Source organism: Peromyscus maniculatus, chromosome 20, assembly GCF_049852395.1.
Source record: "Peromyscus maniculatus bairdii isolate BWxNUB_F1_BW_parent chromosome 20, HU_Pman_BW_mat_3.1, whole genome shotgun sequence".
Taxonomy (NCBI): Eukaryota; Metazoa; Chordata; class Mammalia; order Rodentia; family Cricetidae; genus Peromyscus; species Peromyscus maniculatus.
Window position 1 is genome coordinate 11606568 of NC_134871.1, and position 15538 is coordinate 11622105.

Consider the following 15538-nt stretch of genomic DNA (forward strand, 5'->3'; position numbering starts at 1 on the left):
ATTACAAAATTCAGGCTTGAACTCTTGAAATAAAGACTAGTGAAGTCTCTTAAACTAGGTATTCAATAAATGATAGCTTATGTGAAAATGTTTAAAACAAGGAACTCATGTTTTGAAATAGGCTGTCTTCAGGATGCTGGTAATGGTTAAGGAGACTGGGAAGACTCAAGTTACTACTGGGAATCCCTCCTTTGAGCATCTTGTCCTCCCTGTCTGCAGTGTGAACTGCTTACGTGAGCAGTAAAGGCTGCTTGCCTTTCAGATTTCAGCAGAGGGTCAATTCCTCAGGGGAGATGGTGCTAATCCACACCCTGTGCCGCACTAGGTCAGGCTTCCTGGTTGAATGCTCTTTAAGCCCCCAAAAAACAAGTGACATAAATAATTGGCAGTACTTGAAGCAGTTAGTTTTAAGATCTTTTCAAAATCTTCCCACCAGTTTGACTGTAATGCTAAATATATGTGAACTATCCCAAGCTCTCAGAATTCTCAGGGTTGGTCCTTTAGTCGGCTGGGATAGAATCCTGGCCCAAAGACAGGTTGACCATTCACACTGTGTAGAAATACATTAAGGGGCCAGGTGGTGATGGCTTCTCCAAAAACGTCTCTTGAAACTAGTTAGTTTTGTTTTTGAGGCTAACGTATGAAAGCTCTTGATAGAAATGTCAGACTTGGCCTGGATTTAAAGCCTGGCTCTATCTGTCACTGATCAGGCCCTGGGTGAACATCATCTCTCCAAACCTTTTTCTTCATCAATAAATTTCTATAGCAAGACATGCTCTATGGGATTTGTGGATGCCAATAGACATAACTACCTACAAAGCATTGGGAAGTACCAGCTACATTCCACTACTCCTTTTCTTGTTCATTCAACTTACAATGTCAAAAGTAAATGTTGTTCAAGTCCTATATGAATAATTTATTAAACTTGGTCTCCTCTAAAAACTGGAATCCATGTTCCTGACATTTATGAAGCAGTCCCTGGACATGATGGCCCCCAGGGCTTCACTAGGGACAGCCACACTAGACTAGCTCTTCACAAGCCACCTTCTGTATAGTCAACCAACCAGCAAGACAGAATAGGTAACTTTAAACCGGGGGGGGGGGGGGGGGGGGGGCAGGAAGCCTGGGAGTGTTATGGGGTAGAGGATGCTGTTTCCACACATGAATGGATTTTGTAATAAAATCAAGAATTCTGGTATATTCACCATATTAACTGCTTTTCTGTCGGGAGCCCGTTTAAAATCCAGCCATTTTCAAGCATGGTTACAATTGGCTGTGGACATCCATCTGTGTAGTAGAACACCAAAACTTCATCCAATCTAGTGGCATCGGTGAATCTCTATAACTCGCCCCCACTCCACTCCCTGGTAACTTCTGTGAGATCCACTTGATTTCCAAAGAAATCCTTCCATTGATTTAGACCTGCTCTATTGTACTTAGTCCCTTCCAGGTGCGTTGGTACTGCCAGATGGTAGCATTTCATCTCTTGTTACGACAGTGTCCCTTCCTCCATCGGTGGACAGTTAGGTTGATTCCTAATTTTTGCTATTGTGAATTGAAACATTATTTTCAAGAACACATTGCCTGGCAGCATCTGCTCCTCCCTTTTGTGTTTTCCACTGCCCTTTCCTGTTGTTCTAAGTACATAGAATGTGGATGTTATTGTAGAACTTGTCCTTGAGCACACAATAGCCATTACCTTGAAGTCTGCATGAACCCTCTCAAAGTCAGACTTGGTGACATTCCCTCGTGAAAGCCAGGGGTGCATGAGGCGGCCTACAAGGTCCCTCTTCTCCCTGGAGATACGTGAACAGTTAATACTTGCTGGGACAGAAACTCAGTATTATGGCTTCCTGCAAGTGGCCTGTGCTCCTGCAAGCAATCCCAATTAACCTGATGCACCAAGCTAGACCCAGGTGGAATTGTTTTTGGATCTCTTGGTTTCCTATCAGATCTCAGGAAAAGTACAGCAGTGAGGCAGGCAGTGCTCATGTTGGCAGTAGGGCAGGAGTAGGGTGGGGGTCCAAAGAAGGAAAAGCTACTGAAATTTCATTTGTGAGTGCGGACAAGCCTTACTACATTTGGAAGGTTATCAAGAGAAGCCCAGGAAAAATGTGAGAGAAGGGGACCCTTATTACTATCACAAAATACCAGACAGAAGCTAGAGTGGAAAGGTTTGTTTTGTCATGTTTGGAGAGGCTCTAGCCCGTCGTGGTGGGCTAGGCTCAGCATCTAGAGCTGCTTGTACAGAACAGGAGGCAGCCTGCCTCAATGAGAAGTGAGTATAAGCTTCTGCCAGCCAGTCTCTTGTTTTTCAAAGATCGACAGCACCCCCCTCCCCAACAAACCTCACCAACCAGCAGGGGAGCAAGTGTATACACACAGGAGCCTGTGAGGGACACTTCAATTTCAAAACAGGGCACCTTCATCTGTTGGTAGAAATGTCAGTCTAGCCCCTATGCAAATGGCCTAAGTTCCACAGAAACCTGAAAATTGAACTTCAATATGATTCACGTATTCCACTACTGGAGGAACTGAAGTCAGTGTATTAAAACATGCCTGCAACAGCACATATATTCATAATAGCCAAAGATGGGAACAGTGTGCTAAGTGTCCATTGGCAGATAAATGGATAAAAGAGAAATATAGTCTGTGTATGTGATGGAATACTGAGCCACATAAAGGGTGAAATCTGGGGCTGGAGAGACTGCTTGGGGATTAGGAGTACAGGCACTCTTCCAAAGGACCAGGGTTCAATTCCCAGCACCCACAGGTCAGCTCACAACTTTCTGTAACTCCCATTCCAGAAGATCTGACACCTTCACACCAATGCACATAAAGTTAAACTATGTTTTTAAAAGGTGAAATCCTGTCACGTGAAGCAATGTGGGTGGACCCGAATGACATAAATTGGCACATACCTGAATGAGATCAACCCAGTCAATATTTAAACATGGAGTGGGAAGGGGGTTCATGAGCCCCCACCAATAACTGAAAAACAATGGGCAGTTGATGGCTCCTGGGGGAAGGAGAATCGGTTTTATTAAATGGTGTGGCTCCTGGTAGGTAGACCACCTTCCGGTGGATGGCTCCATACCCAGGACAGCACAAATTGGGATCAATGGGACATTAAGAAAGAACAGTGGGTATGAAGTTGGGGGCATATAAGAAGGTGGGGGAGGATTTGGGAGGAGTTGGGGACTGTATGCACATGATCAAAATATGTTGTATGAACTTTTCAAGATAGAAAAGTCAGACACAGGGAAACAAATGCATGTTCCCATATGTGGAAGCCCTAAGGTTGATCTCTAGAGAACCTCAGGTGTTGCAAGGTCTGGGGAAATCGGGATGGAGGAAGGCTTTGAGAGAGGATGGTTTCTGAGTACAGGAATGCATTTGGGTAGGAGGAATAATGCCTAACGTTCTGTAACACAGTGTGTTAACTATAGTTTACAGTAATTAGTGGGATATTTGAAATAAATAGAAAACAGGATCCTGAATGTTCTCAATTAAAATGCTGAGTCTTGAGGTGACATGCCAGTTACTCTGATCATTATGTGCTGTGTGCCTACACTACAATGTCATGCCATAATCAAGTTTATTTTTGGCAAATAAAGTGAACACTCCCAATTTTTAAACATGATTTATGATCACAATCAATGCCATGTAAGCCATACAGCTGCAGACAGACGTTATACCTTAGGTCTCACGATGTGTGTTTGTTTTGTTTGTGAGAGCGTTTCCAGGCTGACCTTAAACTCTGGGTCTTCCTGCTGCAGTCTCCCAAAGCGCTAGGCTTTCAGGAATGTGTACCATCGGACTCAGTGGCTTTGATGAGTAGTCTGGGAAAATAATTTTAACTAAAGCAAGACTGCCTGGCCTTTTTCCTCTGTCAGCTCCAAATGGCACAGAATGGCTGCCTTCAATTCTCCCATGGCCTTTATTTCATTCTCCAGAAGCAAAGGAAGAGTGGGTGGCCTGACCTTATTTATGCCAAAAGTTTATATAATGAGGGTATTTTTAATGAGCCTACCAAAGGCTGGACTTCAACAGTCATACATGCATATCGTGTATTTGCCTTTTTATTAAACACACACACACACACACACACACACACACACACACACACACACACACACACACACACACACACCATGATCCTGTTAACTATTTATTATACAAACATTCTCAACCTAGGAGAAAGCACGGCTTGGATGTAAACCTAGAGAGAAAAATCTCATCTCAAATCTCCAAAGCCAAACAGTGGAAAGCAGTGGATCTTGTGGTCCTAAGGGTTGGTCCAGGATGGTACTGAGCACTCCTGTGATACTGAGGCAGGCAGTTCCTAGGTGAGATTGCCATCTCAAGAGCCTGGCCAACTGGTGGGAGCTCCGGCTGGGAGGATGTGTCCTGTGATGAGCTCTTAGTGATGCTCAGGGCCTAATACATTCTCATTTGGCCAACAGCTGTTGCGTGGTAATTCCCATACAATTCTAAGATGTAATGAGGCTTGCCATGATGAGTAACTGGTACCGTGTTATTTCCAGAAGGCATATGGTCAAAGGGGTTGTCGTGTTCCTTTCTGGTTGTTCCAGCTGCTGACAGTGCAACATGGGTATGATCATGAGTAAGTGTGCCAAAGGGTAGATAGTCACAGTGATGGGAAAACAGCATTTCAGCCCTTCAAGTGAGACTGGAGTAAGGTGTGTTCTGTGTTGGCTCTCCCTGTAACTAGAAACCATGGTGGACATCTTAGCTTCTTAAGTCTTGCTCTCTTAGGACACTTACTAGCCCTGTGGAAATTAGCATAACACAAGGAAAGCACCCACTAGTGGTGTGTAACCCATGGGAGCCACAGCCTGTTAGCTGCTCCACGACCACAGATCCTGAAAGCTTCCTTTGAACAAGGTATAACCAGTGCCGGAAGTACCAATAGGGACAAAGCAGAGCCTCCTTCAACATTTTCAGTAGGTACAAAAGAATCAGCTTCTCCGTGGAAGCAAGTCCTCCTCTATCCCCATCCCCCAATCTTTATTTCTGTGGTATTTTATTTGTACCTGTTTGATGAAATTTATCATTTACCTCTTCATTAGTAGACTAGGAGGTTTTTGATTGTGTGTGTGTGTGTGTGTGTGTGTGAGAGAGAGAGAGAGAGAGAGAGAGAGAGAGAGAGAGAGAGAAGGGGGAGGGAGGGAGAGAGACAGAGAGCACTCTGAACTACCTGGCCCTGAGTGTGACTAAGTTGAGCATGATGACTTTTTTTACTGGATGCAACAGACAGTTGGCAAAGGATGAGAACAAGTCCGATGAAACCCAACAACCACCAATACTGGTACTGATGGTTTTGAGAACAGATTAGAAACTCTTACAGGTTTGAAAGTATCATTATCTTGTCTTAGTAAGCAGAGGGAGAAATATTTATCTACAAACCCCTATCTCCTAATAGTCAAAAATTGGATCCATGGAGTGTTAGCTCCCCCAACCATTCGAAGACCACCAAACAGACATCTGCCTCATCCACCAAAGCAGGAGACAGTGACCCCTACAGGGCTTGTAAGACTGTTATGACAAATGGCCAAAGGCACATATCCAGTTTGGGAGAGCCAGGCAATTAAAATAGGTGGGAAAATTAAAGTAGGTGGGAAAGTAGGGGAGAATCCTCGATTTGGGATTCTAAATCCCCACACTCATTACTAGAATGATGATGTTTGCTCTCCAGGAAATAACAGTGTCATTTTCTTCTTGCTGTTTGGACAGTAATAGCATCTCGTATGTACAAAGTTTCTTTCCAACCTCAAGCCACCTCAAATTTATTGAGATTGACCCTGCTAAAATCACAGATTATTGGAGTCACTCAATTATAGAAGCTGCATATAAAATGTTTCACCAAGACCCATATTCTTGTGAGCACTAATTGGGGAATGCACACACTTACAAGGTTTGCAATCTGGAAAGCTCCACAAACGTCGTTACAATAGCAAGGAGGCAGCTTCTCCAGGAAGAATGCCTTGTCAGAATGGCAATGCTACGCCTTCGTGTGAAAGTCGGTTTCAGCAAGGTAAGACGACATAGTGAAGGTTGTTTTCCCCCACCGGTGAGGGGCAGGGCAGCTATTGTAAATGTAAGACATGTAAACGATTTCAGCATTTAAGGCCTTTCTCTTCATCAACCTTAGTGTCCAAGAACAGGTGAATGGGTGAAGTCAAAGTGGTCCATATACACAATGAAGTGCCATCCTGCCATTTGTAACCACGTGGATAGCCCTTAAGGGCATTCTGTAAGTAAAACAAGTCAGACACATACTTTTATTATCTTACATCCTCGGTTCTTTCAAACTGCACACATTTTAACTGGTAGAGCATCCTACAACTTGACTTTCTTCCCCTCTCCCCTGGTTTTCCGGGATGATACATGAATCCCATAGCCAGTGACTGCTACCCACACAACACTGTGAAGTCTCTAGTTTCAGGGATTCCACGTATGTTAGTGTAGATGTAATTCTAAATGGTCTTATTAAATAAGAAACACAGAGCCAAATAAAGAGTTAAAAGCCCAGAGATTGAGCAGTAGCCAAGAGCTAAGACCACCTTATCTTACCATTTGCTGCCATTCTTTCCCTGAGAGAGAGACCTTCTTCCTCTATCCTATCTTTTTATTGCCTTCTGTTCTGCCTTCTCATTGGCTCTAAACCCAACCACATGATTTCCTTGTCACTGCCTGTTTTTACAGACCTCCAGGTATCTATGGTTGGTACTGGGATTAAAGGCATGTGTCTCCATGCTGACTGTGTCCTTGAACACACAGAGACTTTGCCTGTCATGTGATCGGAATAAGGGTGTGTGCTCCCACTACCAGACTTCTGCTTAATGGCTTGCTCTTAGCTCTGATCCCCAGGCAACTTTATTTATTAATATACAATTAAAATCACATTTCAGCACAAATAAAATATCACCATACGTTAGTCATTCTTTGACAGCTATTTGGGTTTCTAATCCCTAATCAAAAGAATCCCAAAATCCTCTGCTCATACTCATTCAGCCTCCCTGAATTCAACAATTCGCCACACCTGGATAAGATGACAGCTAAGCCTTCACTTGTGTGACTGTCACCTGCTGGTTGAGGGAATCATTCATGTGTCTGATTTATGAATGGCCACTTTTAATGTTTCAGAATTCTGCCTTGCATTGTTTATTATTATTTCAATGGCCAAAGAAAATACATTCTTTTTTAAAATATGTATTTATTTCTTTATTTTTATTTATTTATTTGTTTTTTTTCGAGACAGGGTTTCTCTGCGTAGCTTTGTGCCTTTCCTGGAGCTCACTTGGTAGTCCAGGCTGGCCTCGAACTCACAGAGATCCGCCTGGCTCTGCCACCCGAGTGCTGGGATTAAAGGCATGCACTACCACCGCCCAGCCTATCTATGTTCATGTACATCATTCTCTCTCTCTCTCTCTCTCTCTCTCTCTCTCTCTCTCTCTCTCTCTCTCTCCCTCTCTCTCTCTCTCTCTCTCTCTCTCTGTGTGTGTGTGTGTGTGTGTGTGTGTGTGTGTGTGTGTGTGTATGTGTAAGGCTTAGTGTTCTGCTTGCACATATATCTGTGTAAAGGTCTTGGATCCCCTGGACTGGCAGACTGTTGTGAGCTGCCATGTGGGTGCTGGGAATTGAACCCAAGTCTTCTGGAAGAGCAGTCAGTGCTCTTAACCACTGATCCATCTCTCCAGCCCCCAAGATATATTCTTGAAGTCTATACTCAGTACAACAGGAAACCATTTTATAGTGAGGATTCAGAGAAAGGGATTACTGTAGACATTTTAAAAATAATCTGATAGTTTTAAACAAAAGCTATTGGGTAAATTTCTCAACTGTAATTCTCAATGTAGTCTTCACATCATAATTCAGGATCCCACCAGAGGAAGAGACTACTTCCTGCATGGTTTTGCAGGAAGACAGTTTTTAAAGATAGTTTGCATTCTACAGTACCCACATGTCACTTTTGTCCCCTTATCATTCTTTCCTGTGGAGATCCACTGCTCTCCAGAACCTGGCTACAATATGGTGAGGTATGGTGCCAGGTCTTTGCCCTTACCACCTCACCATGTGACTCAGATCTGCCTGATATTCAGAGTCGGGCCCACATGACCAGTGACACTAACTAGTTGTCTTCCCTGGCAGTAATCTATAGAGCAAGGTACAGTCTGTATAGACAGGCAGTGACGAGGAAGTCATGTGGTTGGGTTTAGAGCCAATGAGAAGGCAGAACAGAAAGGCAATAAAAAGACAGGACACAAGAAGAAGGTCTCTCTCTCAGGGGAAGGACGTGAGTGGTATGATAAGGTGGTCTTAGCTCTTGGCTACTGCTCAATCTCTGGGCTTTTTACTCTTTATTTGGCTCTGTGTTTCTTATTTAATAAGACTGTTTAGAATTACATCTACAGGACAGAGAGGCTGTCTTCTGGAAGATGGAAATCTGGAATAAAAACACTAGAGCCCCGTTTCTCAGGACACAGAGACATCTTGCTTAAAGAATGAAGCAAATGGGCTGGATGGGGAAAAAACAGCCCATGTTGAAATGACTGATATGAGAGACTTGTTGACAACCATGCTGGTTGTCAATCCAAGTTTTGAGTCCTTTTATTAATGGACGGACCAAGAAGAGGCTCACACCTGTGAACAGTCTCTTGGTACCCAAGCTCAGGGATACAGCATTTCAAAAGATAAATCTATAATTACATCAAGGCTAGGGGATACATTAGTGAGGGATTTGGGGTGGACTAGTAATGCCTTTTTCCTTTATAAAGCTTGGTGGCATTTTACAGACACCACATAATTTGTTTGGACCGTCAAGATCGTAGACAGCCCCAGAAGCATTGCCAAGGGGAATGTAGCTGTTAGGAGTGGGAGTCGGGTAGAAGACTGAGAAGTGACCAGGCAGTCACAAAACCAATTTAGGACAGGATGGCATTACCTTAGTCATTTCATTGTGTATGATTCATATTGATGATCAACTTGATAGGGAATAGAATTATCTAGAAGAAAAGCCTCTGGGTACGTACACAAGAAGATGTTCTAGATTAGGTTAATTGGAGGAAGCTCCATCCTAAATGCAGAAGGAAACCCTCCATGTGCTAGTGTCCTAGACTGAATAAGAAATGTAAGGAGAGCACCAGCATCCGTCACTTTACGCTTGCTGACTGTGGATGCAATATTGCCAGCCCCCTTACCCTACTGCTACCATGACTTCCCCACTCTGACGGACCGGACCATTTCAAACTGTAAGCCAAATAAACCTTTCTTTGCTTAAGCTGCTTTCACTGGGTATTTTGTTGCAGCAACAAGAGAAGTAATTAATATACCAAGATGTAGGGGCACTGAATCCTGGAGCTAGTTTATGACCATCCTCCATCAGCTTCTTCCATTCTGTTTTACCCTGCATTCTAGCTTGTTTTCATGTCAACTTGACATGAATTAGAGTCATGTCAGAAGACGGAACCTCGGTTGAGAAAACACCCCTCTAGGATGGGACTATAGGCAAGTCTTAGGGTATTTTCTTAATTAGTGATTGATGTGGGAAGGTCCAGCCCACTGTAGGGGTGCCATCCCTGGGCTGGTAGTCCTGTATCGTGTAAGAAAGCAGGCCAAGCAAGCCAGTAAGCAGCACTCTTCCCTGTCCTCTGCATCAGGTCCTGCCTCCAGGTTCCTGCCCTGACTGCCTTCACTGATAAGCTGTGACATGGACATATAAGCTAAATAAACTCTTTCCTTCCCAGGCCGCTTTTGGTCACAGTGTTTCACCACAGCAATAGAAACTCTAAGCCACCCTACAATCATTTTCTAGTTAGTCTTTCAACATTTCCCCTTTCCTTAAGGTAACTTGAGTTTCCACCATTCACAACCAAGAGCAGTGATTGATGTAAAACCCTGGGATCGCTATTAAATCAACCCATCTTTGCATTCTACTCCGATCACCATCTTCTGCCGTCGACTCTTGAACACGTTAAAACTTCACTCAAGCAAGGCTGTCATGACGGGGAATGGAGGAAAAAGGGAAAGGGGGCTGAAGAAAATGAATGGGCCATTGGGATAAGGAAACTGACAAGATGAAAAATTACCTCTCAGGATGGCCTGACACAAGAGGAAGCAGACAGATAAATGGGGGGCTTTTGGCAGCTGAGAAAGCAAATGAAAGCGTAAGGAAGATGACAGAATGCTAAGAACAGTATCACCTGAAATGCTCGCAGGAGTAAGAGCTCACGCACGTGCTCTGGGGGTTGTCATCGGTTGCTCTTTGGAAAAATACACTTAAGACGGTCATGAAAATGAAGGGAAAGCGTGATGAGCAAGTCACTGCACTGCACATTAAGATGAAAAATGGGTTGTAGAGAGAATTACTTCTTGATTAAAGCACAGCCCTGTGGCTTCCAAATTTTGGTATTCCATCAAAAATCCATTAAGATAATACAGGCTTATCCTCACCCACAGAAGCTCTCCTGACTAAAGTTTGCTCAAAGGATCACCTTATAAAGTGTAATCTAGAGTACTTGTGCTACAGCATCCCGGTCCCCGAGTCGTGTAAACTGAATTCCTTTTTAGCTGCCTGTCTTATGTTCTAACATCACCTTCAATGTCTTTCTCTCCAACATTAAAAAAAAAAAAAAAAAAAAAAAAAAAGATTGTCAGTGTCTCCCAGTTTCCCGGTCACCCAACTTTCATTCACTAGTCAAGACTACCCCAGGTTTTTACTTTCAAACACAGCACTTTTGTTCCTACCCTGAAGCTATTTCAAACTCTGAAGAACAAACAAATGTAGGCACTCGAGACTCATCTGTTTTCACGCACTCTTCTAGCATCTGGGTGGCTTATGCTTGAGAGATAAAGGGCTCTTGGGGGTCTTGAGGGAGCATGATTTTGTTGGTTGACAAGAATCTCTGACCAGATATAGTTCAGGATCTCTGATCATAACTTCTGGAATTCTTTGAGCCAGCATGCAAATCATATATGTTTCGCATATAGCATTTCATATATATGAAAATTCTTTGAAAAGTTACTCCAAGGTGGATGTGTTGGTGACGGTCTGCAAACCCCGAACTTGGCATGCTAAACTGGGAGGACTGGATGTTTGAAGTCAACCAGGAATAGACAGCAAGATCTTGTACTAAGAAGTAACTCGGGGCTGGTGAGATAGCTCAGTGCTTCAAGCTTGATGAACCTGAGTTCACCCCCAGAACCCATATGCTGGAAGGAGAGAATCAACTTCTGCCAAGTCATTCTCTGACAGGTGCCTTTCACAAAGAATAGACACACAAAAATAAGTACTCAAAAGTATAATATTGTCTGTAGGTTGCTATATACTCCTTCCTTGTCCACTTAGCCTAGCGTGTCCCTGTGTTATGCAGAAGTATTTCTTGTCTGTGACCGACTAGATTCATGGCACAGTCACCCTACTTATCCCATCCTCAAGAACTAAATCCTAATACTGTAGAGGTATATCTGGTCATTAGGAGCTTGTTTTTAAAAAAAAAAAAAAAAAAACGCCATTTCAGAAGAAGAAAGAATGTTCTATGAAATTGAGTCTGAATTGGGAAAGCAAAATCTTAGATGTCAGAAGCCATTTTCAAGCCCTGACATTTGTCACCCATCTCTCTCTGCACCTTTTCCAGGTGGAGAAGCTAGAGGCAGAGAGTGGGAGTAGCACTCCCATGTGAATGGTCCCCAGGTCTGTTCTCCTCCACTTAGGACTGCTGTAATAGAATCCCGGAAGCTGGGTCATTCATGAAGGACTGACTTTTATTTCCCATATTTCTGGTTGCTACACAGCCCAAGATCAAGACACTGGAGAGTTTCACCTCTGGTTCTTTGTTGCTATGTCCTCTAGAGGAGAGGAAATCTGTGTCCTTACATGATGAAGCTGTAAGGATCAAACTCATCAACAAAAGCTCTTGGAGAGCAGATGGGTCCATCCACCGGTGCACTTCTCATGATGTAAACACCTCCTGCATTGGCTACTTTCCCCCTAGCTGTGAGAAAATGAAAATGCCTGAAAAGGTAACTAAAGGAAGGAATGGTTTGTTTTGGTTTGTAGTTTGGGAAACAGTCTATCGTGGTAGGAAGGCATGATATCAGGAACACTGGGCAGCTGGTCGTATTGCACCCATGGTCACCAAGCTCGGACAGATGAATGCTGACACTCAGCTCATTTCTTCTTTTTACTTTTTTTTTTTTCAGTTTGAGAACCCCAATCCATGAGACACCACCCTCACCTTCAGGGTGGGATTTTCCTCCTCAGTTAAACTTCTTTGGAAATACCTCAAATATAAGCCCAGAGTTGCATCTCCCAGGTGGTTGTAAATGCAGTCAAGTGAGAATGAGTGCTAGCCATCACGTCTCCCTTAGCTATCACCCCGAACACTGTTATACTGGGATTTCCCCGCATGTGAATGCTGGAGCACACGTTCAGAGCGTTGCGTGGGCTCTTTCAGCATGAACAAGATACAGTTTTATGAATTTGTTAAGGATCAGGAATCGGCACTGTGATCATCTCCAGCTGCTTTCTTTCCTCACTTCATAGGGCCAGCACAGTGAATTCATGAGATTCCACACGTAACACACTCTAAAAGGGTTGTTTCCACCTGACTGGCTCTCAGTAACAGTCAACTTCTGGCTTACTTTGGTTCCCTCACAAAGGGTTGTTGAAGGAGGCTCACTGGAAAGTAGAGTTTGCTTCCCCAAGAGGAATCCCAAACGATGATCCACAAGCGTTAAACCACTGGCTTGGTGATCTGAGAAAACCAGAGGTGTTTTCAAATGACCGATGACTCCTGAGCACTTCAGTCACTTGAGTTGGAGGAAATCCTAGAGACCCGTGCATTCTCACAGTTTCCAAAGTGATTATTACTACGTAGGTTTTCAAATAACTGACATTATTAGGAATCACAAACTCAGAGTTTTACAGGTTCCAGGAAAATCAAGCTAAAAATAAACAGAGTCCCTTAGTTCTAGAGCATGCAACCCCATTGCTGGAGACACCCTACACCTTGGTTGCTAGACAGAAGGTAAACTGGAACTGATCTGGAAACTTCTTCCCTGGTTGCTGGCTTTCAAACTGCCTGAAGTTGCTATGCAGACAGCTGGGAGAGAAAAGGTATCAACAGTTTTACCCATGCAAATGACAAACAGGCTGAGAAAGAAATCAGGGAAACAACACCTTTCACAATAGCCACAAATAATAAAAAATACCTTGGGGTAACTCTAACCAAGCAAGTGAAAGACTCATATGACAAAAACTTCAAGTCTTTGAAGAAGGAAATTGAAGAAGATATCAGAAGATGGAAAGATCTCCCATGCTCATGGGTTGATAGGATTAACATAATTAAAATGCTCATCTTACCAAAAGCAATCTACAGATTCAACATAATCCCCATCAAAATTCCAACAATTCTTTTCAGACCTTGAAAGGAGAATACTCAACTTCATATGGAAAAAAAATAAAAACCCAGGATAGCCAAAAACAATCCTGTACAATAAAATAACACCTAGAGCTATCACCATCCCCAATTTCAAGCTGTATTCAAAGCTATAGTAATAAAAATTCCATGGTATTGGCATAAAAACAGACAGTTTGATTAAGGGAATCAAATCAAAGACCCAGACATAAATCCACATACCTATGGACATCCGATTTTTTATAAAACAGCCAGAAATACACAATGGAAAAAAGAAAGCATCTTCAACAAATGGTCCTGGCATAACTGAATGTCAGCATGTAGAAGATTGTAAATAGATCCAAATAGGACCCTGCACAAAACTCAAGTCCAAGTGCATCAAAGATCTCAACATAAAACCAGATACACTGAACCTGATAGAAGACAAAGTAGGAATAGCCTTGAACATACTGGCACAGGAGACAACTTCCTGAACAGAACACCAATAGCACAGACACTGAGATCAACAATTAATAAATGGGATCGCATATGACTGAAAAGCTTCTGTAAAGCAAAGGACACCGTTAATAGGACAAAATAGCACTCTACATAATGGGAAAGGATTTTCACTAACTCCACATCTGACAGAGAGTTAATGTCTAAAATATATAAAGAACTCAAGAAACTAGACATCAACAAACCAAATAATACAATTTTAAAATGGGGTATAGATCTAAACAATTCTCAACAGAGGAATCTCAAACAGCTGAGAAACACTTAAAGAAATGTTCAGTCCTTAGCTCTCACAGAAATATAAATCAAAACTACTTTGAGATTCCATCTTATACCTGTCACAATTGCTAAGTTCAAAAACACAAGTGACAGCTCATGCTGGCAAGGATGTGGATCAAGAGGAACACTCCTTCATTGCTGGTGGAAGTGGAAACTTGTACAGCTACTCTGGACATCAATATGGCAGTTCCTCATAAAACTGGGAATTGCTCATGGGCATATACCCAAAAGACTCCATCCTACCACAAAGACACTTGCTCAACCATGTTCACTGCAGCTTTATTCATAATAGCCAGAAACTGGAAACAACCTAGATGTCTCTCAACCAAAGAATAGATAACAAAAATGTGGTACATTTACACAACAGAGTATTATGGTGATATTTTATTTGTGCTTTAATAAATAAAGCTTGCCTGGAGATCAGAGGGAAACAGCCAGCCATTATAAGTTAACAAAGAAGTCAGGCAGCAGCACACACACCCTGAATCCTTTCACTTAGCAGGCAGGATCTCTGTGTGTTCAAGGCCACACTGGAAACAGAGCCAGGTGTGGTGGCACATGCCTTAATTTCAACACTAGTTAACCATGGAGGTCTGGAGGTCTGTACAGACAGACAGAAAGTGACAGAGCTGTGTAGGAAGAGAAAGTGATGTAGCTGGACAGAGAGCAAATCAGATGGCAGAACAGCAAGGCATATGTGCGTGGGTAGACAGGAAGTAACTCTCATTTGGAAGCTGCAGAGTTTTTGAGGTGAGGTTGGCTGGTGGCTTTCCCTATTTCCCTGATCTCTCTAAGGCTTTCACCCCTTTATTTGGCTCCATGTTTTTTATTTAAGACCATTAGAAATTCATCTACAGAGTATTACTCAGCTTTTAAAAACAATGACATCATGAAATTTGAAGGCAAATGGAAGGAACTAGAAAAGATCATCCTGAGTGAGGTAACCTAGACCCAGAAAGACAAACATGTGGTATGTACCAACTTATAAGTGGATAATAGCTATATTATAATAAAGTAAAAGATAATGACAGTAGTCAAGGATAATCACAGGCCATGAGATGCTAAGGAACATAAGGCTCAAGGGAAGCTCATGGGTCTCCCTGGGAAGGGAAACTAGAATAGATTTTTCAGTTGATGGGCAGGGAAGATGGGAATGGGAACAAGAGGGATCAGGTGGGTGTGTGGTGGGAGGGAACACTGGGAGAGACAACTGGAGTGGGGGAGGGCCATATGGGGGCAATGTAGAAAGCTAGTGCAGTGGAAGCTCCCTGGAATCTACAAGAGTGACCCATCGAAGTCTCCTAGTAATGGGTGATACAGAGCCA